Source organism: Amphibalanus amphitrite, unplaced genomic scaffold (genome assembly GCF_019059575.1).
Source record: "Amphibalanus amphitrite isolate SeventyFive unplaced genomic scaffold, NRLGWU_Aamphi_draft 000302F_arrow, whole genome shotgun sequence".
Taxonomy (NCBI): Eukaryota; Metazoa; Arthropoda; class Thecostraca; order Balanomorpha; family Balanidae; genus Amphibalanus; species Amphibalanus amphitrite.
Genome location: NW_024881797.1, coordinates 379,257 through 384,797, shown reverse-complemented (window position 1 = coordinate 384,797; position 5,541 = coordinate 379,257). Strand labels below are relative to the sequence as shown.

Sequence of the window (5,541 nt, the reverse complement as noted above, 5' to 3'; positions counted from 1 at the left end):
GAGCTATTTTTCGAAAAGGGTGCTAAAATTTAGCACCCAGTTAGCCTGCTTAAAATAAGCAGGTAAAGGGTGCTGGTTTTTGACATGGGTTTTTACAGTGCAGGGTGGCTGCAATTTTTTTTTTGCGCTGCCCTGGCTTGGCCGGACTGACAAAAATGTAAAAAATCAAAAAAAAATCCCGAAATCCGAGGAGAAAAATAGGGGTAGCTCATTTTTTTTTGTTCCTAAGACCCCTAGAGAAAAAACCATTAGCAATGGTCTAATGGTCTAATGGTCTATATGGAAATTGAAACCCTAATGGTCTAATGGTCTAATGGTTTGTAGTGGTCTAATGGTCTGATGGTCCGATGGTCAGATGGGCTAATGGTCTAATGGTCTAATGGTTTCTTATGGGCTAATGGTCTGATGGTCTAATGGTCTAATGTTCTGATGGTCTAATGGGCTAGTGGTCTAATGGTCTAATGGTTTCTTATGGCCTAATGGTTTCTTATGGTCTAATGGTTTCTTATGGTATGATCACCATACCATAAGAAACCATTAGACCATAAGAAACCATTAGGCCATAAGAAACCATTAGACATGTTTTCTGATGGTCTATGGGTTACCAATGGTCTCAATGGTAACAATGGTTTCTGGTGGTATTATATATTACTGTATGCCAACGATAAATTTATTTTCTGGACCGAAGCTCTTAGCCGACTTAGGAACGAGACCATCCCAAAATGTTGGCTTTAGTGCATTCTGGTAATGCATTTTTGACCGTGGTCAATTTGCTTACACCAGTTATTACCACACCCCTCTGGCTAATGTATTTGAATAGGACAGGCATACAGTAACTTGTTAAAACATTCATATGGTGCAAATCCGATCTATTAACATTGGCATTCCACATGGTAATACATGACATAACGGTCCCCGACTCCCCAGCATTCATTTTTCTCTGCCATGTTCGGTCCCATGTATGTACAGGCACGGATCTTTTTCAGCCGTGTATATTTTCACATTTGGAGCCTTGTCTTTTTTTCCAATGAAGGTCTAGGAATTTTGTTTCATTATGAAGCAGGATCATCCTGTGTCTTCTGCCCCTCGCTTCATCATCTGTGTCCGTAGTTAACCTGTAACAAAAGTGCACCTTTACATGGTTGTCTTACTTATTGTTAGTTGATCTTAACATGTTTTTTTTTTACTTTTTTATACTTTTGATTATTTGTTCATAAGTTGAAATTTTTAATTTTCTATAAAAAGGAGAACTGGTAAATGCACAGAATGGCTCACGTAAAACACCTGATTTGAAACTTGAATAACTTCCTTCAGTCTTAATTAAATTGGAAGATATTTTCACACAATGTAGGTGCATATGTTGGGGATTATATTCATCCAATTTTCAGACAAATCCATTCACGTTCAGCTCAGTTGTGCATCTCGACGTGACCCCATCGTTTTTAGTAACTTTCTTGAGGCGCTCGTGGTATGCCAGCATATATTCCCTGCGCATCTCGACGGTGGTCCCTGCAAAGGCGGCGATCTAACCCGACCTTACAGGTTACAACTCCAGAATGCTCGCCGACCACGTCACGTATACCTTCGAGTTCATAAACCCCTATATTAAAAAATCACATGGGGTGAGGTCGGACTTAACTTAACCTGCCCTGGCTATACCCTGGTTACCGCGCTTGCCCAATCTGCTTTGCCGAATCTGCCCTGCCCCAGCCCATCGCGCCCGACCGACCTCACCCCGCGTGACTTTTTCATGTAGGGGTTTGTGGAGTCGAAGGTACTAGGTCGTTCAAAAAGTTCTCGGCCTACCCTACTTCCACACGTCGTACGGAGTTCTCCTTTTGCCCCGAGGTAAAGGCATGTTTTGTGAGTAAAATGTGCTGTTTTCGTTCCTGTGCAATGACTAATGCATGACACCGGTCCTCTGGTTTAATGTTTGCCAGTGCTCTGGCGAGGAACATGATAGATACAATTATAAGAAAGAAAAACTGATTGACCTTTTTCCTCGAATCTATAGCAAAATTAATGAAAAATCACCTTTTTATTTACGTGATATTTCGGCCAACAGACCATTATCAAACGAAAGAAAGAACAATGCACAATTTGTTCTTTCTTTCGTTTGATAATGGTCTGTTGGCCGAAATATCACGTAAATAAAAAGGTGATTTTTCATTAATTTTGCTATAGATTCGAGGAAAAAGGTCAATGTTTTTCTTTCTTATAAATTATAATTATATGGTCCTCTGGTTTAGTTGCAGGTCGGGCGATCAAAAAGTAATATAGAAAATTGAATACAGGGCGGTCATTAACCCGCGCACCGACGGGGGTCTGCGCCAACTTCGCACCGACGGGGGGGGGGCGGATGACCGCCCCCCCCCCTGAGATCTCGAGAACGAAGCAAGATAGCGACAAGCGGTAAACGGCATCGGATACGCACGGCCAAGATCTACAATTTTTACTAAGGTCATTTTCAGGTCAGGTCAAAGATGACGTCACAGGGGTCGAAAAAGTCAAAATGGCGGCGCTAGATATGAAGAGAGTTTTTCTCGAATAACTTTCGAATTAGTCAAGATAGGAACAAACTAAGGGCATCATCGTGATCCTCTCGTCAATCCGCATCGAATGATATATATGTTGACCTCGAAAGGTCAAGGTCAAAGGTTGACCTCAGGTCACGTGACCTCGAGGTCATCATGTATATCATTCGATGTGTCTTGACGAGCTGAACACAATGAGACCATCCACGCGTCTGTATCTTGTTCCTGTACGGAGTTATTGGCCAAAAACCTTTGGTGACCTTTGATGACGTCACATGACCTCACAGCTGCCCAACAGCAAAACAGACCTCAAGGTAGTGAAGGTTGATCGTATATGAAGTCATGTAAAGTATATGGGGCCATTCCGACCCGTTTTAGTGGTAAAAACAGGGAGTTGATTTTTCCCCCATTGACTTATAATGGGGAGGTCGCGAAATTGATCTGACCTTAGGTCACCGATATCAAAATTCCGAGATGAACAAATTGTAGCTACTAATGACCTAATAATATCCTGCGACTTTCAAAGGCCTCCGACATCTACTGTAGCTGTGGCACGGTGACAAAGTTGCAAAAAAGTGACTTGAGGTTGGGTCATTCAAAGTGACCTGGTGACCTGACCTTAAAAGGTAGGAAGTTCAAACTTGCACACCATGTGTAAAATTGATGAGGTTATAGTCATACCAAATTTCGCGGCGCTACGCGCCGCGGTTTTCCCGCTATTCGCGAAAAACCTCAGGGGGGGCGGATATCCGCCCCCCCCCCGTCGGTGCGCGGGTTAAATTTTTGGTAAAGAATGGGAAGCCCCTGACTGAGATTATTGATGAGTTAACCAATGTGTATGGTGACTCATCACCTTCGTACAGCACTATCAAGAAGTGGGCAGCGGACTTCAAGCGGGGCCGGCAGCCTCTTGACGATGATCCACGAGAAGGCCTCCCATTTCCGGCCATCACCGAAGAGAACGTTGACGCTGTGAAAATGCGGATCATGGCTGATCGCAGAATAACTGTTCGGCAGATAGCCGAAGATCTGCGCATTTCATCGGGATCAGTTTTAATCATTATCCACAAAAGGCTTGGTATGAGTAAGGTCTGCAGTAGATGGGTGCCCAGATTGCTGACGACCGTCAGGCGCGCTGACCATAGGGCATGTTCAAATGAGCTTCTTGCGATGCTGGAGGCCGAAGAGCACTTCTTTGATCGCCTAGCCACTGGTGATGAGTCTTGGATGCACCACTACAATCCCGAAACCCAGGCTGAAGCAAAGGAATGGCGTCATCCAGGGTCTCCAAGGCCATGTCGGTAACGAGCGAAGTCTTCTGCCGGCAGGATCATGCTCACTGTGTTCTGGGATGTCCATGGTGTACTGCTGGTTGACTTTCTCGCACACAAGCAGACCATCACAGGTGCTTATTATGCCAAGCTCTTGAAGAAGCTGCGCGCTGCAGTGAAGCAGAAGCGTCGGGGGAAGCTGCGTCGGGGCGTTCTGCTGCTGCACGATAACGCTCCGGTGCACAGGTCTCACGTTGCTCCGGATGCTGTGCAAGAATGCGGCTTCCACCAGCTGAATCACCCACCCCACAGCCCAGATCTCGCCCCAAGCGACTTCTGGTTGTTCCCAGCTATGGAGAAACGACTTCGTGGACAGCGTTTTCACGACGATGAAGAGCTGAAGAGGTCGGTGATACATTGATTTGAAGGAGTTGAGGAAGAGTTCTTCAGCAAGAGCATCTGTATGCTGCAGGACCACTGGGCTCTGGCTGAGGCACGCAAAGGAAACTATGTTGAAGGCCGAGGTGAAATAAAGTTTGTCCCGAAAGTGTATCTGGCCTAGGCCGAGAACTTTTTGAACGACCTAGTATATAACGTGACGTGGTCAGCGAACATTCTGGAGTTGTAAGGTCGGGCTAGATCCGCCTTCCCAGGGATCACCGTGGATCAGATGCGCAACTGCAAGGAAGCCGCGCTGGCATTCCACGAGCGCCTCGAGAAAGTTAGGTACTGAAAACGATGGGATCACGTCAAGATGCACAACTGAGCTGAAAGTGAATGGATTTGTTTGAAAATTGGATGAATACCTAATCCCAAACAAGCACCTACATTGCGTGAAAAAAGCTTCAATTTGAAAGCCTCACGTGAATTTTCATACGGCCTGTAACATATGCACTAGCCACTATGTACCTATATTAGGCACATTAAAGATTACTTACTTCTCAGTTCTGATGGCAATTTTTTGGGGGGTGAGCCTTTGCTTCGTCTCACACCCTTGAATCCGGTTCCAAGGTGTGCAGGTGACTGACCAGTCTGCTCTTCCCCCTCCTCTCGGTTCTCGTGGCGCTTCCTCTCCTGCTGGCGGTGGGTCTCTCGGGTCTCTCTACGACCTCACGGCGACGCTCAGCGTTCCGCAACGCTTTGGCCTCGCGCCGCGCCTGCGCTAGCCCTTTACGGCGATGGCGCTGGGCAACGGCGTTCGCACGTATCCCGAGCCCTTTTGGCCCGCACAGCGAGGCATCTCCAAACGTTCTATACTTCTCACGTTCTATACTTCTCGCGAGAATTTCAAACGTCCAGTACTGGACGTTTGAAATTCTCGCCGACTTGCCTGGCGGCGCAATGTTTGCCCCCCCTAAACTCAAATCCTAGATCCGCCACTGCGTGCGTAAACGCAAAAGTGATCCGGTCAGGCAACATATTGATCAGGGTTTTTAACAAGGACCAGGCTCGGCTCGCCCTGAGCATCACCACCTTCTGTGGCACGGCCGTTACGGCCGCCCCGGCTACCCGCCTAAACACCGTGGCAGGGAGACACCGGTTGGTCACGTGACTCGGAAACAAAAATCAGCTGATAGAGTGGCGGAATCGCCGCGATCAAACACGAATAATTCCGGACGATAGAGCGGCAGTATAGGAGTTATCTTCACAACAGGCAAACATTGCAATGTTTTATCATTCTATGATCAAGAAACGTTCATAAATCATATATTTCTTCGATGATTACTGCCGCAACC

The 5,541-nt window shown here is 46.4% G+C and overlaps 1 long non-coding RNA gene across 1 annotated transcript; it reads right to left on the bottom strand.

Moving 5' to 3' along the window:
- Positions 1–854: 854 nt before the first annotated feature.
- On the bottom strand, positions 855–5,064 carry LOC122387898. Its single transcript, XR_006257707.1, has 2 exons — positions 4,744–5,064; positions 855–1,115 (listed from the first exon to the last, which is right to left on the bottom strand). It is a non-coding gene; the product is annotated as an uncharacterized LOC122387898 (long non-coding RNA).
- Between the last annotated feature and the right edge of the window lie 477 nt (positions 5,065–5,541).